Source organism: Heloderma suspectum, chromosome W, assembly GCF_057233095.1.
Source record: "Heloderma suspectum isolate Gila_16-S chromosome W, 16-S_ref, whole genome shotgun sequence".
In the NCBI taxonomy this organism is placed as follows: domain Eukaryota; kingdom Metazoa; phylum Chordata; class Lepidosauria; order Squamata; family Helodermatidae; genus Heloderma; species Heloderma suspectum.
Genome location: NC_139475.1, coordinates 60,816,672 through 60,839,380, shown reverse-complemented (window position 1 = coordinate 60,839,380; position 22,709 = coordinate 60,816,672). Strand labels below are relative to the sequence as shown.

Sequence of the window (22,709 nt, the reverse complement as noted above, 5' to 3'; positions counted from 1 at the left end):
CTGACTGTGTGCCAACTATGCCCAGCTTGGCAACAGAGAAGGGACCACCATCTCAGCACAGTCGAGGAAAAGATGCGCCCAGAGCCCTCTCCATCAATCTCTGCAAGTCCTGCAGTGAGGGGAAGCCCAGCGATGCAGCACTCACCTCTCTTGGGCCTGCCTGAGGCCAAGTGTGTGGAATGATTGAGAATGTGACAAAGGGACTACTGAGGCAAGAGGTTTATTTATTTTATTTATTTATTATTAAATTTATTGGTCACCCAGCCACTCTGGGCGATGTACAGCATACAATAAAACAGTTTAAAACAATAAAATTCTACAATAAAAACATTTCCTAAAATACCCTAACCCACCCCAAATGCCTGCCTGAACAACCACGGTTTTAATGCACGATGGAAGCTCATTAAAGAGGGGGCATGACGGAGTTCCCTAGGGAGGGAGTTCCACAGAGTGGGGGCCACCACAGAGAAGGCCCTCTCCCTCGTCCCCACCAGTCTAGCTGTCCTGGCTGATGGGACAGAGAGAAGGCCATCCGAGGCTAATCTTGTTAAGCGGCCTGTCTGGTGCTGCTGGAGGCGCTCCTTAAGATAGGCTGGGCCGGAACCATATAGGGTTTTAAAGGTCAAAACCAACACCTTGAATTTGGCCCGGAAAACAACTGGTAACCAGTGCAACTCCTTCAGCACTGGAGTGATGTGATCTTGCCGGCAGCTGCCTTTAATCGTTCTGTACCAGCTGCAGCTTCTGAACCGTCTTCAAGGGTAACCCCACGTAGAGCGCATTACAGTAGTCTAAACGAGAGGAGACCAGGGCATGTACTACCAATGGGAGCAGATGGTTGGGAAGGAAGGGGCGCAGCCGCCGTATCAGATGGAGTTGATACAGCGCTGTCCAGCTCACAGCTGAGCTGACACCTGAGCCTCCGTGGACAACTGGGAGTCCAAAATGACCCCCAGGCTGCAGACCTGGTCTTTCAAGGGTAGCCGTACCCCATTCAACACCAGGTCAACATCCCCCAGCCTCCTCTTGTCTCCCACCAAAAGTACCTCGGTCTTGTCAGGGTTCAGCTTCAGCTTATTCCTCCCCATCCAGCCACTCACCGTCTCCAGACATTTGGACAGGGATTCTATGGCCAACCTTGGTGAAGATTTGAATGAGAGGTAGAGCTGCGTGTCATCCGCATATTGATGACACCGCACCCCAAACCTCCTGATGATAGCCCCCAGCGGCTTCACATAGATATTAAATAGCATCGGGGAGAGGATGGAACCCTGTGGCACCCCACAAGTGAGTGGCCACGGGTCCGAAACCTCCTCTCCCAGTGCTACCCTCTGGTACCTGCCAGAGAGGAAGGACCAGAACCAATGCAATACGGTGTCTCCAATGCCCAACCCCTCCAGGCGGTCCAGGAGGATACCGTGGTCAACGGTATCAAAAGCCGCTGAGAGGTCAAGGAGAACAAGGAAGGAGCATTCACCCCTATCCAGAGCCCTCCTCATATCATCCACCAAGGCAACCAAGGCCATTTCTATCCCATGCCCAGGCCTGAAGCCTGACTGAAATGGGTCTAGATAATCAGTTTCTTCCAAGTGTGCCTTCAACTGCATCAGCACCACCCGCTCAATCACCTTGCCCAAAAATGGCAGATTTGAGACTGGGCGACAGTTGTTCAGAACTTGGGGATCCAAGGAGGGCTTCTTTAAGAGGAGTCTTATCACTGCCTCCTTGAGGGCTGATGGCATCACTCCCTCCTCAAGGGAGGCGTTCACCACCACCCAGATCCCCTCACTCAGTCTCTCTCTGCAGTCCATAATGAGCCAAGATGGGCAAGGATCAAGTAAGCAGGTGGTCGGCCTTACAGATGAAAGCACCTTGTCCACTTCATCAGGAGGAAGAAGCTGGAACCAATCCCACAAAACCGGTTTGCCACAGGCCGCCTCTTGCTCACTAACTGTATCCACAGCGTGCAGAGTGACACACCTAATCTGATCAATTTTATCTGCAAAGTGCCTTGCCAAGGCCTCACAGGAGGCCTTAGAATGCTCCAGTGGTTCCGGAGCCACAGGACCGACCAGGCTCCGGACCACTTGGAACAGCCTCCTGGGACAGCACTCGGCAGACGCGATGGAGGCAGCATAATATTCCTTTTTTGCTGCCTTCACCGCCACGTGATAGGCTGAAGATACAGCTCTAGCCCGTGTCTGATCGTCTTTGGAGCGAGACTTCCACCACCGGCGCTCTAGCCGTCTCACCTCCTGTTTCAGAGCTCGTAACCGCGGATTGAACCATGGTGCAGTCCGAGCCCTGTTCGGGGGGAGAGGGCGTTTTGGAGCCACCTGATCTAATGCCCCAGTGATTGCGGCATTCCAGCCACCCACCAGGGCCTCGACCGAGTGGCCGTTGGCGTGCCCCAGAGAATCCCCAAGCGCGTTCAGGAATCCATTCGGATCCATGGGATGCCTGGGGCGGACCATTTTAATGGGTCCTCCACCCCTGCGGAGGGGTTGTGGAACCAAGAAGTCCAACGTCACCAGATAGTGATCTGACCATGACAAGGGGGTGGTGGATATACCCCCGACTTCCAGATCACTCCCCGCTTCTCCAGAAACAAACACAAGGTCTAGTGCATGACCGGCTACATGGGTGGGCCCAGTTAGAATATGGTGCAGCTCCCAAGAGGCCATGGTCTTCATGAAGTCCCGAGGTGCTCCTGTGAGGATGGCCTCCGAATGTACGTTGAAGTCCCCCAACACCAATAAGTTAGGGGACTGTACACGCACATCAGAGACCACCTCCAGCACCTCGGCCAGGGAGTCAGTCGTGCAGCGGGGTGGACGGTACATGAGCAGAATCTCCAGACTGCCCTTCGGGCCCAACCTCCAGTACATGCACTCAGCAACCTTGGTCTCCCAGCGGGGGGGTCTGGTGAAGACCAAGGACTCTCGGTAGATAACAGCCACTCCCCCTCCCCGATCCCCAGCCCTCGGCTGCTGTGCAGATGAAAATCCAGCTGGACACACGGCTGCAAGGGTTGGAGCAGCAGCCTCGGCCAGCCAGGTCTCCGTAATACATGCCAGGTCCGCACCCTCATCCAGGATCATGTCATGGATGAGGGAGGTTTTCTGGGTAACAGACCTGGCATTGCAGAGCAGCACACGAAGGCCAGAAGATGGGGTCACGCCTCCCCCAGCCATCCTTTGGCTCTGGACAGGCCCTGAGCAGGGGACAGATACTACACATCTCTCCCCTGTTCCCCTTACCTGGCATGGCCTGCCCCTAGCGCTCCGCCAGCGCCTGCCGCCCAGCCTCGGTATCTTCTGGCCCCCAACACTCCCCCCACTGCCTCCATCAAGTGGACACATGCCCCCTCGCTCCCGCCTATCAGGCAGGCTACCCACCCCTAAAACCACAACAAAATCCCCCAGAAAAACAAAAACAAAAAAAATATCCCCTTAAAAATAATGCCAGGCAGGAGTCCACAGGGAGGGTCTGGCGGCGGCAGCGGCGGCGGCGGCAGCGGCGGCGGCGGCAGCGGCGGCAGCAGCAGCAGCAGCAGCAGCAGCAGCAGGAGCAGGAGCAGGAGCAGGAGCAGGAGCAGGAGCAGGAGCAGGAGCAGGAGCAGGAGCAGGAGCAGGAGCAGGAGCAGGAGCAGGAGGCCCATCTCTTCCCCTGTAGTGGCAGCTTCTCCTACAGACCCTGGCTCTCCCAAGCCACCTCAGCCAGCCAGCTTATGTAGCCCCTCCAGGGAGGGCAGGTGGAGCAGCACAGCTGGCCCGGTACCTGGGGGCCTGGTCCTGCAGGGACTGGTGGTCTGCCAGGCAGAAGTCTACAGGGAAGGCCTGGTGGTGGTGGTGGCGGCAGCGGCAGCAGGCCCAGCAGCAGGAGGCCCGCCTCTTCCCTGGTGGTGGTGGCTTCTCCTGCAGGCCCTGGCTCCACTGGCTAACTCTCCCTTCTGTCTGGGCATGTCTGATAGTTCACTGAGCCCCTGCCTTGGGCCTGTTTGGTCCTGCCGGCTCCTTTCCAGGGAAGAACAGTGCTCTCCCCCGCCCGCAAAGCACACCGTCGCAGGCTCCAAACCAGGATAGTCACTCCTCTATCTGTGGAAGCAGTGATGCAAGCAGCCCTCACGTTCACTCGCTATGGTGTAGTAAAAATGTAACCTAAAAGCCATTGTATGTGTCTTAAGCAGCACATAGTACTGTAAGAGCTGCGCATGCCTGGAATGAGCGGACAGTAACCCTAAGATAAGGTTGCCAAGCAAACCGCTGGAAACCAATCAAAAGTGACACGCTGGCTGAGGAATGCAAGCTAAGTGATAAAACTGTAGCGCGGAGGTTGCCCAGGGTCGACTCTGCTTTGAGCGTGAGCTCCTTTGTCGAACTGTTTGCAAACAATAAAATCGAGTTGGACCCAGCCTGAAGTTGACTCTCCTCTTTGGGGCAAATTGGACTAGCCTCCAGGGGGCGAAACTAGCATTTTGTGCAACAAACTGGCGAGCTGGCAGGAGTCCCTTGGACCACCCTGGGGTCAAACGACAGAACCGGCAAAGGTGCCTGTGGGGCGCGCCGGACCGCCTTTGAGGTCTGCCACGGCACCAGAGAACGGGGGTCGGGACACCCAGGAGGTTAAAGGCGTGGACTCCATTGATTGAGTCAACCAGGCTGAACGGGTCTGAAGAGACGGCACTAGGGTGCTGGGCAGAGTAAGTACTTGATTTCCCTTCTGTCTTTCTGTTTGAGTTGCCTTCGGAGCGTCGGAGGTTTGTCAGGCTCCGTGTATGGTTTCAAATAGAGGTAGGCACAATGGGGGCGGGAAGCTCCCGTTTAGAAAGCTCTGCCACTCCCTTGGGATGCATGCTAAAGAACTTTAGCAAAGTCAAGCGTCTGAGGTTTGTCAGACTCCGTGTACTAAGATGTCGAAAGGCAAGCTGGTTACACTCTGTCAGTTGGAATGGCCAGCATTTGGAATTAGTTGGCCAGACATAGGATCCTTTGGTGTAAATCTTGTAAATGCTGTATATAAAAATGTGGTGAATAGTGGGCAATGGGATCAATTCGCCTATATTGATGGTTGGTTGAATTGGTGCGGAAAGAATCCCCCTTAGTTACAGAAGTGTAAATGTGTAAATGTGTTACTGGCAAAGGACCACAGGGGCAAGAGACCCCGGGTGGTGTCTGAATCAAGTAGTGAGAGATAAATTTGCCTCAGGGAAGGTGAGGTTATCAGCATTTGGATGAGTGCCAACCAAAATCCACTGAAGGCGGGAAAAGGTTGAATATAAAGTTCAATATTGTAAAGTCATGATGGTATGCTCCGAGGTGAAGCCCAAGGCCCCTGTTCCCCCCGATTCAAGCCCCACGGAAGGAGCTTGAAGACTGGGAGACCCTGCCCAAGGTGCCCTGAGCTCCCCCCGGTCTGATTCGGTCTGTTAAGTTGGGAGGAGAGGTTGTTGGGGGAGGGAGGGGGCCCTCCAGAGACAGTTTGTCTGCCACCGTATCCAAGTTTGTTAGAAGAAGCAAAAGCAGTTGAAAAAGTTGCAACTTCTGAAGAAAGAGATTTGTTTGATGACTTAAGGACTGTGGCAAGATCAAGAAACAAAGACAGAGCAAGTTCTTAAAATATCAGGGTCTGTGTGAGCTTCTCTCTGTCAGCCTGCTCAGAGCAGAGCCAAGGGGGACTTGCCTAACCCCCCTTCGCCGCGGCTGGTTTAGCCTTAGCAAGCAGAGAGGCTGGAAGGTGTCTGTGAGGACCTGACAAAAGAGTGAGATTTGCAAAAAAACAAACAAACAAGAAAAGCATCACAGCTGGAAAGCTGAGCAGCACTGCTCTGTTCTTATCTGTGGAGGAATCTAGAAGAGGTGTAAGGTTACACCTTCCCCATTCGAACTGATGAAGAGACACAGAGCTTTTGTTAAAAGCATCCCTTCTTTATGGCCCAAAGCCTTCTTTGTTAGAAGCACTCTGCACATGGACTGGAACTTTGGACAGTTAAAGACTTGCCATAAAAAGTACTGTGAGGCTTGTCATAGCCTTCAACTCCCGTTGTTGTAAATTGTGTGTTTGTTTGTGATCAGCTCAGTGTACAGTTTAATTTGTGATCTCAACACTCAAATAAAAAGCTGCATTTAACTGAAAGAACTGGGTATATTTAGCCTTGAGAAGAGAAGACTGAGGGGAGATCTGATAGCACTCTTCAAGTACTTGAAAGGTTGTCCCAGAGAGGAAGGCCAGGATCTCTTCTCGATCATCCCAGAGTGCAGGACACGGAATAATAGGCTCAAGTGACAGAAAGCTGAATTCTGGCTGAAAGTCAGGAGAAACGTCCTAACTGTTAGAGCAATATGACAATGGAACCAATTACCTGGGGAGGTGGTGGGCTCTCCCACCCTGGAGGCATTCAAGACGAGGCTGGACAGCCATCTGTCAGGGATGCTCTGATTTAGATTCCTGCACTGGGCAAGGGGTTGGACTCGATGGCCTTGTAAGCCCCTTCCAACCCTACTATTCTATGATTTCCAAGGCTTTGATTTCATTTACCCTAATGAAGCATACAGATACAAATTGCTCGAGATTCATAGACTACAAAGGAAACAGCCTTCAAAAAGTTCAAAGAGAAACTACAAAAGTTTGTTTCCCTTTAAAAAGGGGGGCAGCAAATTCTCTTAACTTAAGAGGTAAGAGAGAGAGAGTCCCCCACTCTCCCGTGATACTTCTAAGCCCAGCTGTGTTTCTGAAGCCTAAGAAAGTTCCTGCCCCATGTGTTCCAGCTCTTTCTCAAAATCTGAACTGTTCTGATGTTCCATTTGCTCAGAGGCAAACCTGACACTCTGCCAAAACTCATGCAGTGTGGAGTTGCCGATGCAAAAATGGTGGCTTGGAACTCTTTCCACATATGAGAACGCCCTTCCCTTGATTTTGATGGGCCCTGACCATGCAGTCAGAGGAGCAGTATAATGGGTAGATCTGCTCCATCATGCCCTACTATACAAAACAAATGTTTTCCAGTCATGGTGTTAGATTTTAATGATATGAAAAAGGTATAAAAGAAGGCAGAAGAAAGTAGCAGACAAAAAGGCTTAAAAAAAAAAAAGAAAGCTTATCCCAAATGTGTGTCGTTGAGATTAGTAAAAAGATCTAAGCAAGCCAGTCTCTGTCGAAGCAATGGCAAACAGCCTAACTTGCAGAGAAGACAAAGAGTTAAAACTGGTGCATGGCACAGAGAATTTGAAACATGATTTGCAGAACAGGCAAGCCAAAAGATCAGTGTGCCTGTTACAAGAGGGAGGCTATAGTAGCCATAAAAAGGGGTGAAGCCCCCGTATGAAGCTTTAACAAAAATATTACCCACTAGAAGTGGACAATTAAAATAAAAAAGGCTTTTCTTAAATTGAAGCAAGCCTTAATATCACCGCCTGCTTTAGCCTTATCAGACCCCAGATCATGAAGTTTTTAGAGCTATGGTGCACATGAGAGCACATAAAAAAGTGCCATTCCTGGAAAAAGGAAAAGGCAATGCTGGCAGCCACCATGGGCGGAGATATAAACCGCAGCTTGAGAGCACAGAAGCGACCGGGGGGGGGGGGGGGAGAAAAGGAAAGGGCCGACCGGGGCTCAATAAATGTGCGTATTGCCGAGAGAAGAGACATTGGAAGAAAGATTGTCCAGAGCTGAAAGAAAAGAGAAAAGAGACTCACCCTGAAGGCTGCCAAATGCTGGCAAGGTCCTCCAGTGGGGGGGAGTCTAGCTGAAGGGCCACCACCCTACAAACAAACGCTCGGGAGAATCCCAAGATAAAAGTAAGGGTTGGTGGCGAGGACTGTAAAGCCCTAGTAGATACTGGAGCCACATTTTCTATGATCCCTGTGAAGCCCCCCGGCAAGAGAAAGTGGAAAGCATGTAACTATAGAAGAAATTAAAGGGGAAAAAAACAAACTAAATTGCCCCTGTGTAAGCCCCTCCTCACGAAGACTGGAAATAACATACTGGAACATGCCTTTGTAGTTTCATCTGCATACCTGGTTGCCCTCTTGGGGCGGGACTTGTTAACAAAACTGCAAGCTAAAATCTTCTTCAGTGATAATCAGATTGTAGTACAGCTGCCAGCAATGCAGGGATCAAATTATCGAATGGCCCTTCAAGCAATCAAGATTGTGTCAGAGGCCAAAGGGACTGAGATTTTAGAGAATGTTGATCCATGTGTGTGGGCAGACAGAACCCCTGCCCGAGCAAATGCATAACACAAATTAAAATCTTCTTTAAAAAGGGAGAGCCCTGTGTGCGTGAGGCAGTATCCTCTGAAAAAAGCCACCTGTGCAGGCTTGAAGCCGCTCATTGAGAAGTTCAAAAATTACGGTTAGTTAATAAAGGGATCATCCCCCTTTAACACCCCGATTTTGAGTGCGCCCGAGGCAGATAGCACCTCCTTCAGGTTAGACCAAGACCTGAGAACAGTTGCTGACTGCCCTTTGTGCATCAAAAATAATTCAAAGATGTTTGAGCCCCCAGCTCAAATGAGAAGTCGCCCATGCGCTTACTATCCTTTTCAGAAATTTCAAATTGACTTTTCAGAGTTGCCCCAGACTCATGGCTATCGGTACCTGCTAGTAATGATAAAAGCAATTGACTGCACCGCTCAGACAGTAGCCAAGATCCTGTTAAAAAGTAATCCCTAAGCTCTTGTTACCTAAAGAGAGTGAATCAAATCGGGGGCCCCATTTTGTTGGACAAGTGACGCAAGTAGTGGCCCAGGCATAACAAACTAACTAGAAGCTACACCCCCCTTGGAAACCTCAATCTACAAGTCAAGTTGAGAAGATGAACCGCACCTTAAAGACAATGCTCATTAAAATTTGTTTAAAGATTAAGTTGAAAGGCCACAGGCCTTGCCAATCACCTTGACTCGAGTACGGTGCGCCCCCAAGAGAAGTATTAAATTGACACCTTTTAAACGTTCCATAAGCGCCCACCTCGGATATTACCTATGGCTGATAGCTTAAATGTGAATTTAAAAGTAAAAGTTTTAAGATTCAAGGTTATGTTACTGCTTTGCAGTCTGTTTTGTTTTCACAGGTTTGCGACACCGCACCAATCCTGGCCTTTAGATGCTCCAGTGCATAATCTCAATCCCAGCGATTGGGTGCTAATCCAGTCCTAGAAAGATGAACCACCTACCAAGAAGCAGAAGGGTCTGTTTCAGATCCTACTTACCACTCCCATTGCTATGAAAGTCGCCAAAGAAAAGAAGTGGATTCATCACACTGAATAAAGGCATCACCTGCACCAGAGAGGGTCACACCGGAAGCTGACCCACCTGAAGGTCACCGTTGGAATAATGAACCCCTGAAAGGACTCAAGTAGCTCTACAGAAAGAGGGTGCTCTCGTTTCAAGGGTTCCTGATGAACGGAACAAAACTGAGTTCCAAAAGTTAAAAAAAAAAAGTGTTTTTGTTGTCAACATTCTAGTAGCTAGAACAAAGGCGTCCTAGGCCTCACTTGCTGTTTAGAGAAAACCATCAATGCCACAGCAATAATAGTTTGCGCCTTTAAGTGCATAGTCCACCGCGGGACCAAAGAGAGTATAAATTTGAGAAAAGCCTTTTGAGGGGGGAATTGTAGTAAAAATGTAACCTAAAAGCCATTGTATGTGTCTCAAGCAGCACATAGTACTGTAAGAGCTGCGCATGCCTGGAATGAGCAGACAGTAACCCTAAGATAAGGTTGCTAAGCAAACCGCTGGCAACCAATCAAAGTAACACGCTGGCTGAGGAATGCAAGCTAAGTGATAAAACTGTAGCGCGGAGGTTGCCCAGGGTCGACTCTGCTTTGAGCGTGAGCTCCTTTGTCGAACTGTTTGAAAACAATAAAATCGAGTTAGACCCAGCCTGAAGTTGACTCTCCTCTTTGGGGCAAATTGGACTAGCCTCCAGGGGGCGAAACTAGCATTTTGTGCAACAATGGGGTTTTGTTTTGTTTTTATTTATTCTCTGCTTCCAGCTCATCCACAGCCGGAACCGCCTCAGGCTCCCACAGCAGGAATTTGTGCAAGAGAGTGTTGACCATCTGGGGACACTCAAGCATCACCATGTGGCTGCCCTCGTCGATCACCTTCAGGAACATGATGAGCAGGACCTGAGGACAAAAGAGGACAAGATGGGGTCAAGGATAACTCTGTTTCCCATGTGCAGACACAGAAAGGGGAGTCATCTCACTCACGGTGTCATCTCACTCACCATTGGGATTATTCCCATTTTAGATCTCCCAAACCCAGCGCTCTGCAGATGTCAGACTACAACTCGCATTATCCCCATGTGTGCTGGGGACGATGGGGTTGTAATCTGACACATCTGGTTTGGGAAGGCTGCTTTGGATCGTTTCAGCCTTATATGCTGCCTTATTCTGAGTCAAGCCCTTGGCCCATCAAACTGGAATGGCCTTGTCCTGACTTGCAGCAGCAATCTGGCAGAGAAGGGGCCTGTTCCTGTCTTTCCACCAGAGATCTTTTTAACCAGAGAGGTCAGGGAATGAGCTTGAGGATCTTCCACAGGCAAAGAACAACCTGGAAGCCCCTGAGCTACAGACTCTTTCCAATGGAGCACTGTGTGGGCGGAAAACAACTGGGGGGCCTAGAAAGCAACTTTTTCCATTTCCCCCTCCCTCCCAGCCCCTAGCCTCACTATTTCTCTCCCCCACCTCCTGACTAGCCAGCGCACACACAAGGCAGCCATTATGTGACTAGACACATCCTCCATGGGAAACATTTTGTGGTGGTGCCCACAGCAGTTTCTCAAATTCCCAAATGTGTCCTCGGGTCCAAAAAGCTTGGGGACTCCTGCTTTAGATGGTCGTGTGTATTACTTCCTGTGCTTCAAACCAGCCCTGCTGTGTTTGAGGCCCTCCTGCTTATTTTCCTGAATGGAGCTCTGGACATCTACCCCATCTGGACGTCTTCCATCAATGCACTTCCCAACTGTTCCCTGCTTTAAAGTTTATGAGAATTAACTGAACAGCACTCAAGCGCATTGAAGATCATTGTTGCAGAACTCAGAGTCAGAGAGACCACGGAGTGAAGGAAAAAGAGTTTTTCTTTATTTAACGTGCGGGCTTAAGGCCGGAATCACTTCCAAAGAGTCAAAAGCCCCGATTTACATCAGCACATTGTTTTTATAGATATTATGACACATATGCAAAATCTCCCCCACCCCTTTCTGTGTGGGTCTGCAGTATTCAGCATTTCCTCTCCTAGCACCATTGTTTATAATACAAGAAATGGGTTATAGGGTAGCCATGATAAGCAGAGAACAGCAGAGAACATGATATACAGTTCTATGACCCTAGCCTTTGTTGACAAGATAAGAAATTCCTGTGTCTTGTCAGCTTACAAACATATATTTCAGAAAGCAAGAGCTCAGCAAGAACATGAAGCATGAGGCTACTTAGTCTGACCCCCGATATGGCTGCTACAATTTCAGTCTTTCATTGTCGGTAGGTGACTTCACTGTTTGACTTAATTCTATCCATAAGGAACAGTCTAGGAAAAGCAAAGGTGGTAGAAGGGGGAATTGTGGATGGATTCCAGATATGGTCTTCGGGTAACTCGGCCCTCTATGCGAACCATACCTTGGCCATCTGCTGGTCCTCTTCCACAGGGACAAACTTGTCATGCATTCCGTGCACCAGCAACACAGGCACCGTGAGCTCGGCGTGGTAGACCTCATCCCCCTCAGGCCAGTACTGGCCGCTCATCATAGCTCTCAGGACAAAGGACGAGACGTTGAATGCGTTCCCTTCCTTCAGCAGCTGCTTCTCCTTGGAGCCTTGGCGAGCAAAGCCAGCCCTGCAAGGGGTAGAGGGGGGTGGGATTAATTCAGAGGCCTGAAGAATTCTGGATATAGATCTGAATGTGCTTACACTACGTCCTTCCCTAAACTTGGGGGCAGGAGGGTGGATCTACGACAAGAACCGTGTTGAGCCCTCCCCAAAAGAAAAGCCATGGGTCTGCCAGAAAAGAAATACAGGCCTTATCATCCCTTCTAATAGCAAATGAAGGTGCTGAGTGCCAATAGGATTCTTTTGTTTCATTTAGGTGGGATGAGCCACATGGAGGATGGAACAAGCTGAAGAACAGCTGTTTGGGGAGTCAAGACTTGCCAAGCTGGCAACAGGTTGCATTTTTCAAGCTGATGGTTTTGTATCCAGGTATGCTCTATGGTATCAAATCCACATAACCCAGTGTTGTCTGCTCCCAGGGCCCCCATTCCAGCCCCACAACCCAAGTTCCTTTTAATTTGATTTGCCAGGGACCAAACCTGTGACTTTCTGCATGCAACACAGGTGCTCTATCACTAAGCTAAAGATAAAGTAAGTTTCCAGTTCTCATGGATCTGAATCAATGGCTGATTTTAAATAAGAATGTAGGAATCTGTCTTACACTGAGTGAGACCAATCTAGATCAGGATTGTTTACACATACTGTCTGACAGGAGTGGCTCTCCAGGGCTCAGATTGGGGTCTTTTCCCAGGCTTACCTGGAGATGCTGCTGGGGATTGAACCTGGGGCCTTCTGCATGCAAAACCTAGTTCTCAGTATTGAACACCTCCATAGCTCCCCGGTCAACCACGGGCCTTGGAGATTGGCTTCCATCTCAAAAACACCCTCCCTGGCAATGCTTCGTCCTCCCCAGTCCCTGGGGAGGGGGTCTCAGCAACTTACTTCAGGAAGCTCCAGGCCAGGCAGGGCAAGAGGCAGTGGAGGACACAGGTGGGCATGTTGAAGATGGAGCAGAAGCTAGGCTCCAGGGCCGTGGGCCCTCCCCCGTTGATCATGATTACTTTGTGCACCAGGTCCGGATACTCATGGGCCAGGAAGGTGCAGAAGGAGACCCTGCATGGAGGAAGAGGAGGAGGAGGAGGAAAGGGAAGAGGCAGCTGGGTGAGAAGGAGAGCAGCTTGAATCTGGAATTGTAAGCGAGGGGCTCCAACCGTGCAGCACAGAATTGGCTCCTGGAACCCACCGCCTGAAATCTGGAGGTGGACCCTGGCTTGGATGGATTTGAAAGGGGGACAGACTCGGGAATACTCTTGGGAGCCATGTCACCCTGGCAGCGTTCTGTGGAGGCTCCACGGGACGCTATCTCAAACAGCTTTTAAAAGGTTGAAAAACCTTTTCATCTCCCTCTGGAATTAAAAGGGGGAGCAAGAGCAGCACCTGGATGAACTCTTGGAAGACCAGCTCATTTTGCAAAGCAGCAGAAGGGCTGGGCTCCAAGGTTAGTCTGCCAGAGCTAAGACACCGCTCAAAGTTGTTTTGAAACTCCTGTCTAATTAGGAGAACACAGGGCTGACAAGTTCCAGATGCAGTTATTAGTGTTTATGGACTAGGGAATACCAACAATATTTGAGGACCTGCAAGATCTGTTTGAAGAGAACGATGGCAACATCAAGGAGGAAAAAAGGAGCAGGATCTCCGCTGACCCCCCCCCACACACACACACACACACACACACACACACCTCCCGTGGCAAAGGCTCCGAGAAGCGATGGAAATATAGAGGAGTTGCTTGCTCTGATAAAAACTTTGTTTTCACAATTTGCTGAACAGGCTAAGAGGCTGGATACAGTTCAAATACACCCTGGATACACCCTGCAAGGGGCCATGGACTTAATTAACACTTCTTGGCAAAAGATGAGGCAAAGGTTAACGAGCTGCAAGATCGGGTGGCAGCACAGGAGATTGCATCGCAAGCTTTTTTCAACCATTTCTATATCAGAATTTCTCAACTGGAGGCTTCTGTACACAGGGCAAATGTGCGTATTATTGGTAACAAAGATCTCCCTACTGATGTAAATTTGTCTACGTTTGTAGATAAGCTTCTGCATGAGATACTCCCTGTGTCATCTGATTATTTACTTGATATTGAGCAGGCATTCCGTGTGCCAAATGCCAAAGGGGTTATACGATCATAGTCCAATTTGCAAGAGTCTCCACAAAAAATTATATCCTGCATTTGGCAAGAGGAGGCAGAAATCTTTTTTGGGGATCAAAACAAGATAAAGTCATGTTATTTCTGGATTACACCAAAGAAGTTGCTGATAAAAGAAGGCAATTTACCAAGGCGAAAAACCTGGCAAAACAAATGAACTTACAGTATCATTTAAAATATCCTGCTACATTTTGCATTTTTTCTGAAGGTCAGATGAAGAAGTTTCTAAATCACAAAATGGTGGAGGCATGGCTAATCAGAAGAACACGGGAGATTTCTGTTCCAGCCCCATGAACTGGAATTTAAAAGCATGTTTTGTCAACTGGCTATGTTTAGTCTGTAAGATCCAGGCTAGGCCAGAGATAATTGCTCATATATATCCATCTTTTTTCTCACTTTTTTTAATTTTTTTTTAATCCTTTCTCTTTAAAGTGGATATGATATACTGTACTTAAATCTACTGTCTGAGGGTGTATAGAAATGTGCACACTCATTTATATATCTAGTACAAAATACATTAGTGACTGTTGTAAGGTTGATTTTAAGCTTTATTATTATATAACAGTATAAAATTTATTAGTGATTTGTTATTATTACTTATCCTTTCTAATTTCCTTCCTTTTTATTATTATCACTATCACTGAGACTTTGGTTAGTAATATTTTTGGCTGGTTAAATTGTTACGCTCTACTATTATGTGTTAACTGAAGGGCAATATATGGTTATTGGAAATGAATTGTAGGCCTGCTCCCTTGCTATAAGACTGATATGATACTGAAATGTAACGTTGATTATTTATGCTGCACTGAATTGTAATATTGCCAATGTTATAGGTATAACTTTTAAGTAGAATGGTATTTGAAGTTTGTGTGTAATGGAGTTTAAATTTAATCCTTTTAATAACTTTTTTATATTTTTTCATTTTCTTTCTTGTTTTCTTCTTCCTTCTCCTTCTGTTTTCTTTTCTTTCTTTCTCTTTTTCATTATTGCTGTGTCCTCCTAAGAATACTGTATTATTGGGAAACTGTAGATTATGATTAGGTTGTTGGTACTGTTTATTTCATTTATAAAGATAAAAAAATAGAATAAAAAGTATTTTCAAAGAAAGAAAGAAAGAAAGAAAGAAAGAAAGAAAGAAAGAAAGAAAGGGGGACAGACTCATTCGAGGTGGAGAGGTTTGCCAATGTGTCTTAAGGCATTGCTAGGCCTGGTCCCATGGAGCTCCAGCACTGATTCTATTTCCCAGGGCTCCCAAATCTCTTTCCTGCCCCCCGAATCACTTTCCCGAGGCCCCCAAATCTATTTCCTGGGCCCCCAAATCTATTTCCAGGAGCCCTGAGTGTCCATTGACAATGAAAGGGTTTTTTTCTTAGCTTCATTGTTGGGGGGGGCAATTTTCAAGGGGGATTGTAGCTGAGGAGGAAGAGTTAACCCTCCCCTCCCCACATGCACACCCCAAATCCTCCTGCATGGCAGTTAAGCGTATAAAAAATCTTCCATTGGTGAATGTCATAAATAAAACCAGTAAGATTGAAGGTTTGGATTTGGTCTTATGTCCTAGAATGGTTTTACTCTTTGCTGCTAATTTTATTCTGTGCTGTTTTTATTCCTTGTTCTCATGTTTGAAAACATGATTATGGTTTATATGGTATTGTGCACTGCTCAGGGAACTCCAGATATTGGGTGGTTTAAAAATACAGTAAATAGATAAATGAGATAAGTCACCGCATCAAAAGAATCTTCATGTAACTGTACACACAATCACATCACGGATACTGTTTCCCGCCTCCCAGCTGAGCAGAGCAAAGCAGAGCAAGGTGCTCCAGCTGGTCCAGGGACTACAGAAGCAGGCAAGCTCCCAGAGAGCGAGCGAACAGGGGGAGCAAACAGGAGTTGGCCAGGGGAGTTCGGCAGGGGAGGTCAAGGGGGAGGCCCCTAACATTTTTTTAAAACATTATTTGTCTTGCTACACACACTTCCACACCAGTGGGACTCTGCTTTTAACCTCTACTGAGTAGAGGAGCAGGCACAGGCTAGTCTAGAACAATCACAAAGCTAGACACAAAAAGGGAAAAGAGGCAATGGGAGGACAAGACTCTCCAGTGGTGGTGACCTGCAAGGCGTGTGCCATGTCTGTTTTCTTGCCTGAGAACAACATGGCCCACACCTGCAACAAGTGCAAGCTGATCACGCTGCTGGAAGAGAAAGTAAGAGGACTGGAGCGGCGAGTGGCGACCCCCCGGGGAATAAGAGAACAGGAAGAGTTCTTGGACAGAGCAGTGGTACTACGGCAGCAAAGCGAAGAACAGAAGCCAGAAGAGCAACAGTGAGCTGGGGCAGAAGAGGAAACTGCTGAGGTGCGGAAAAATGAAGCAGAGGATGCTCCTTGGAAAAGGGTGACAGTTAGGAGCAGAAGAACTAGAAGACACCCGGCACCAGCAGAGGCAGTGGAACTAGGAAACTGATTCCAGGTACTTGAGGATGAGATTGGAGGACAGCCTGCAGAGGAAGAATTCTAGGGGAACCTGCATGAGAGTGAGCAAGAGGCTGAAGGTCAGTCAAGCAGAGGCAATGAAACCCAGGCCTACAACAAGAAGAGACGAGTAGTAGTAGTGGGAGACTCCTTGCTGCGTGGGATCAAGACCCAAGTATGTCACGAAGACCCGTGGACTCGCCAGGTATGCTGTCTCCCGGGAGGACGGATTAGAGATGTGACTGAAAGGTTACCTGCACTCATAAAGCCCACTGACAGGTATCCCTTTCTTCTCATCCATGTGGGAACAAATGATACCGCCAAGCGGAGCTACGAAGAAATCACGTCAGACTTTGAAGCTTTGGGAAGGAAACTCCAGAACTTTGGGGCCCAGATGGTTTTCTCATCCATCCTTCCAGTAGTCAGAAGAGGGATAGAAAGGGAACAAAAAATACTCCGGGTGAATGACTGGCTACAAAGGTGGTGCCAGCGTGAGAGATTTGGATTCTGGGACCACAGGCTATGCTTCCTGGAAGATGGGCTGTTGGCAAGGGACAGGTTGCACCTCACAAGGGCTGGGAAGAATGTGTTTGGCCACAGCATGAAGAACTTCATCAGGAGGGCTTTACACTGAATCCTACAGGGAAGGGAGATTTAAAGTTGGGGGTAACAATGGACGAAGGCTCATGCACCGCAATGGAGAGAACAGCTCTAAGAGCGCCCAGTAATAGTCTTCAGACACGCCCAGAGTATGGGAAACAAACAGAACAAACTTGCACTCTTAATACAAGAGGGAAATTATGACTTGACAGGTATAACTGAGACTTGGTGGGATGACTCTCATGACTGGAATACAGCAATTGAAGGATATAACTTGTTCAAAAAGAACAGGAGGAACAGAAAGGGAGGTGGGGTTGCACTGCATGTGAAAAATACATATCTCTGCACAGAAATACAGGAGGAGGAGCTTGGTAGCCCCATCGAGAGCATCTGGATCAAAATAAATGGAGCAAAGAATAAAAGGAACCTGGTGGTCAGAGTCTACTACCGGCCACCCAATCAAGGAGAAGACGAGGATGAAACGTTTGAAAAGCAAATAGCCAATGTTTCAAGGAAGCATGATGTAGTAGTAATGGGGGACTTCAATTTCCCCGGTATTTGTTGGGAGACAAATTCTGCAAAACATGGCCCCTCCAGGACATTCCTGACTTGTGTGGCGGATAACTTCCTCCTACAGAAAGTAGAGGAAGGAACTAGAGGATCGGCTATCCTTGACTTGATCCTAACCAACAGAGATGACTTAGTGGATAAAGTAGCAGTTACAGGAACTCTGGGGGAAAGTGACCATGTTATACTTGAGTTCATGGTTCTAAGGGAAGCAAAAGCCGAGTGTAGTCAAACGCGTACCCTGGATTTTAGGAAAGCTGATTTTAATAAGCTCAGAACAATGATCAGTAAGGTCCCATGGCAAGCAACGCTAATGAGAAAAGGAGTCCAAGATGGGTGGGAGCTTTTATAAAAGGGAATTCTCAAGGCACAATTACAAACAATTCCAACAAGAAGAAAAGGTGGGAGACAACAGAAGAAGCCCATGTGGCTTCACAAAAAGCTTAGAGATGACCTGAAAACAAAAAAGGAGACATATTATATAGGAACTGGAAAGAAGGCCAAGCAACAAAGGAAGAGTACAGGCAGGTCGCACAGAATTGCAGGGATGGCGTCAGGAAGGCTAAAGCTGAGAACGAGCGGAGGTTAGCGAGGGAGGCGAAAAGCAACAAAAAGGCTTTCTTCAGCTACATGCATAGTCAAAGACAGAGGAAAGAAATGGTGGTTCAGCTATTAAATAAGGATGGCAAAATGATAACAGATGTCAAAGAAAAGGCAGAGGTGCTCAATTCCTACTTTGGCTCAGTCTTCTCCCAAAAGAGGGTCTATGACCCCCCTGGCAAAGGCGAAGTACAGGCTGAAGGGGCAGGATTGCAGCTTGAGATCGACAGGCGTATGGTCAAGGAACACCTAATTACTTTGAATGAGTTCAGATCTCCAGGGCCAGATGAACCGCACCCTCAAGTAATAAAGGATGCAGCCATTATTTTTATATTTATGCCCTGCTTTTCCCCTCCAAAAAATGGTGCTCAAGGCAGCTAACAGGAATAACATCAAGATTAAAATAATTTATGTTCCTATCATCTGAGACCCTGGAGAGCCACTGCCAGTCAGAGTCCTCGAATCACCTCACCACGTTGCCCGTTAAAAGCAATGCCCAGAACGCCACTGTAGTCTCTGTCAGGAGAAACACCAAGCAGTAGCTGTTCCAGTTGGACTTGGAGTGGAGCATAAGAAGCATCCCTGGACTGATGAATGGAGACACCAAACAGTTGTCCTCTTTGCATGTGCTAATTTATATTGATAACAGATGACAAAGAAAAGGCAGAGGTGCTCAATTCCTACTTTGGCTCAGTCTTCTCCCAAAAGAGGGTCTGTGACCCCCTTGGCAAAGGCGAAGTACAGGCTGAAGGGGCAGGATTGCAGCTTGAGATCGATAGGCATATGGTCAAGGAACACCTAATGACTTTGAATGAGTTCAAATCTCCAGGGCCAGATGAACTGCATCCTAGAGGAATAAAGGAACTGGCAGAAGCGTTCTCAGAACCACTGTCTATTGTCTTTGAGCATTCATGGAGGACGGGTGAAGTGCCAGATGACTGGAGGGGGGCTAATGTTGTCCCTATCTTCAAACAGGGTAAAAAGGAGGAACCTGGGAACTACAGACCAGTCAGTCTGACATCAATCCCTGGGAACATTCTGGAGCAGATGGTAAAGCAATCCATCTGTAAGCACCTTCAAAACAATGCAGTGATTACTCGAAGCCAACATGGATTTGTCAAGAACAAATCCTGCCAGACGAATCTGATCTCATTTTTTGATCAGGTAACCGACTGAACAACAACAACCTCCCTTGTGGACTGTGGGAATGCTGTGGACATCATATACCTCAACTTCAGCAAAGCTTTCGACAAAGTGCCCCATGATATCCTGATGAGCAAACTAGCTCCAAGTGGGCTAGATGAAACAACGATCCGGTGGATCCACAGTTGGCTACAGAATCGGACTCAAAGAGTGCTTATCAATGGGACCTTCTCAAACTGAGGAGAGGGAACGAGTGGGTACCGCAGGGCTCAGTCCTGGGCCCAGTGCTCTTCAACACTTTTATTAATGACTTGGAGGAGGAGGTGCAGGGAATGCTGATCAGATTTGCAGATGACACAAAATTGGGCGGGATAGCTAATACCTCGGAAGACAGAAACAAAATTCAAAGTGATCTTGATAGACTGGAGCGCTGGGCAGAAAACAACAGAATGACATTTAAAGGGAGAAATGCCAAGTTCTGCACCTAGGAAAAAGAAACCAAATGCACAGCTACAAGATGGGGGATACATGGCTCAACAACACTACAAGCGAGAAGGATCTTGGAATTGTTGTCGATCACAAGCTGAATATGAGCCAACAATGTGATGTGGCTGCAAAAAAGGCAAATGCCATTTTGGTCTACATTAATAGAAGCATAGCTTCCAAATCCTGGGAAGTACTAGTTCCCCTCTACGCAGCACTGGTTAGGCCTCATCTGGAGTACTGTGCCCAGTTCTGAGCACCACACTGTAAGAAGGATGCAGACAAACTGGAGAGGGTTCAGAGGAGGGCAACAAAGATGATCAGGGGACTGGAAACAAAGCCTTATGAGGAGAGACTGAAAGAACTGGGCATATTTAGCCTTGAGAAGACCGAGGGGAGATAGGATAGCGCTCTTCAAGTACTTGAAAGGCTGTCACAGAGAGGAAGGCCAGGATCTCTTCTCGATCACGCCAGAGTGCAGGACACGGAATAATGGGCTCAAGTTGCAGGAAGCCAGATTCCGGCTGGACATCAGGAAAAGCTTCCTGACGGTTAGAGCAATACGACAATGGAACCAATGACCTAGGGAGGCGGTGGGCTCTCCCACACTGGAGGCAGCAAGACGAGGCTGGACTGCCATCTGTCAGGGATGCTCTGACCTGGATTCCTGCACTGAGCAGGCGGTTGGACTTGATGGCCTTGTAGGCCCCTTCCAACCCTACTATTCTATGGTTCTATGATACTTTTTTGCAGTGTTGTTGTTTTAAGCTATGCACATATGTGCATGGGTAATGCAGAAGAGCAAGAAGATGCAAATGGATGGAAAGAACCAAAAGCTGTGGCAAACTGGGGCACTGCCTTCCAGATGTGTCAGACTGCTTCTCCCATCATGTCCAGTGGCTGGGAATGATGGAAGTTGCAATCCAGCACATCTGGAGGGAGCCAGGTTGGGGAACAAACCCTGGGAAAACCGCCCCCTGCTATGTCCTCTGCTCTTACCCGTACGAGTGTCCAATGAGGATGTTCCTCTTCTTGGCGTAGTGCTTGAACACAGTGCGCATGTCTTCTGCTAGGGCGTAGAAAGTATAGGCAGTGGCAGTCTGTGGGGCTGAGCTTGCCCCGTGGCCGGCAAGGTCCGGAAACCTCATAGCCCAGTTTTGTGAAGAAGTCCAGCTGCTCCTTCCAGATGTCCAGAGAACCCCCCACACCATGGATGAAGAAAAGGACCATGTCGGTATGGGTCCCCTTGCAGCTGCTGATGAACTTGGTGCAGTCGATGTTGACCAGTTTCTTGGCCTTGCACTGGCACCGCTTCACCGCCGTGGCGGAAGGGTTGGCTGAGGGCACATTGTTGGTGTCGGAGACCTCCAGCTCCATGGTGCTGTTGGGCTCCATCCCGTTCTGGCAATGGAGGATGTCGGAGCACACAGAGTCGCCCAGGTTCTCGATGACCATCTACCCATTGCAGTACACGGTGATCCGACGTTTGCAGCGCACAGTGCCAGCCTTCTGGGCCGCCTCCTCCACCCCTGCCAGCTGAGGCAGGGTGACGTGCTTCACCCGCAGGACCCACCCGGGCTTCACCTCCACGAAGCTAAAGCCGTCACTCAACTCGACACTCAGCAGAGGACCCACCGCATTGGCTGTCTTGCCCATCAGGCAACACAGGAGCCCGTCAGTGATGCTGGTCAACATGGCGATTCCTGCAGACTGAGGAAATGAGTGCAGCTGTCAGCCAGGAACCCACAAGCAGGGCATGAGCGCAACAGCACCCTCCCATCCATGTCCCCCAGCAACTGGTGCACAGAGGCTCACTTCCTCTGGTACTAGAGGTGGCACACAACCATCAGGACTAGTAGCCACTGATGGCTTTCTCCTCCAGGAATTGTCCAACCCCCTTTTAACGCCATCCCAATTGGTGGCCATCACTACATCCTGTGGCAGGGAGTTCCACAGTTTAACTCTGCGCTGTGTGAAGACGTCCTTCCTTTTATCTGTCCTGAATCTCCCACCAATCAGCTTCATGGGATGAGCCCACTGGGTTCTAGTATTATGAGGAAGGCCACAGCTTGGATATCAGACGCATCAGCATCTCGATGCTGGTGTGCTTGCGCCTCAATGCCCGCACATCAGCACAAGACAGGCAACACATCCATCTCTTCCCCCCCGCTTCCATGACCTCCAATCCAGATAATAATCGATATTGCTAGCTGTGTTTTGAGTCTCAGCCTTTATACAAAGAGAAGCACAACCAGACTTAAGGCCAGGTTAGTCTTGTAAAAAGGATAATGTTAATGGCCAGTTTTAATAACCCCCACCCCCACGCCACTGGGGTTGCTTCAGAAGCCACTGCAGGGCAGAGAAAATAAATGTGTATTTCAGAGAGCTTTAGGTAGGGACTTCATTGGTGTGAGAACAAGGAGGTATATAATAAATGTGTCCCTGTTTCATCATTACTGTGATTTACAAGTGAGAACTACAACAAAATGTTGCCATACATCCCCCCCTCCGGCCATGACACATTTCTGCACAGTGCAGGGAGAGGAGGGGTTTTTTTACATCATGCCATGTGTAACACCCCCACACACGAGTTTAATCTGATTCACTACAGGATGCTTACTATAATTTGAGGGTAGGAAACATGGCGCCTTCTAGATGTGTTGGACTACAGCACCCATCAGCCACAGCCATCATGGTTGATGGTTGGTGATAATGGGAATCGTAGTCCCAGACATCTGGAGGACACCACATTTCCCACCCTTGCTAGACATTGTTAAGGGCTTGAGCAGAAAATATCCATCCTCTTCTCCACCACACCGACCCACAATCTCTCTCTCTTTCCCTCTCTCGCACTCACATTTATTT

At 48.5% G+C, this 22,709-nt stretch overlaps 1 pseudogene; it reads right to left on the bottom strand.

The window, feature by feature from the left end:
- Window positions 1–9,972: 9,972 nt before the first annotated feature.
- Window positions 9,973–21,539, bottom strand: LOC146334078 (protein ABHD8-like; annotated as a pseudogene).
- Between the last annotated feature and the right edge of the window lie 1,170 nt (window positions 21,540–22,709).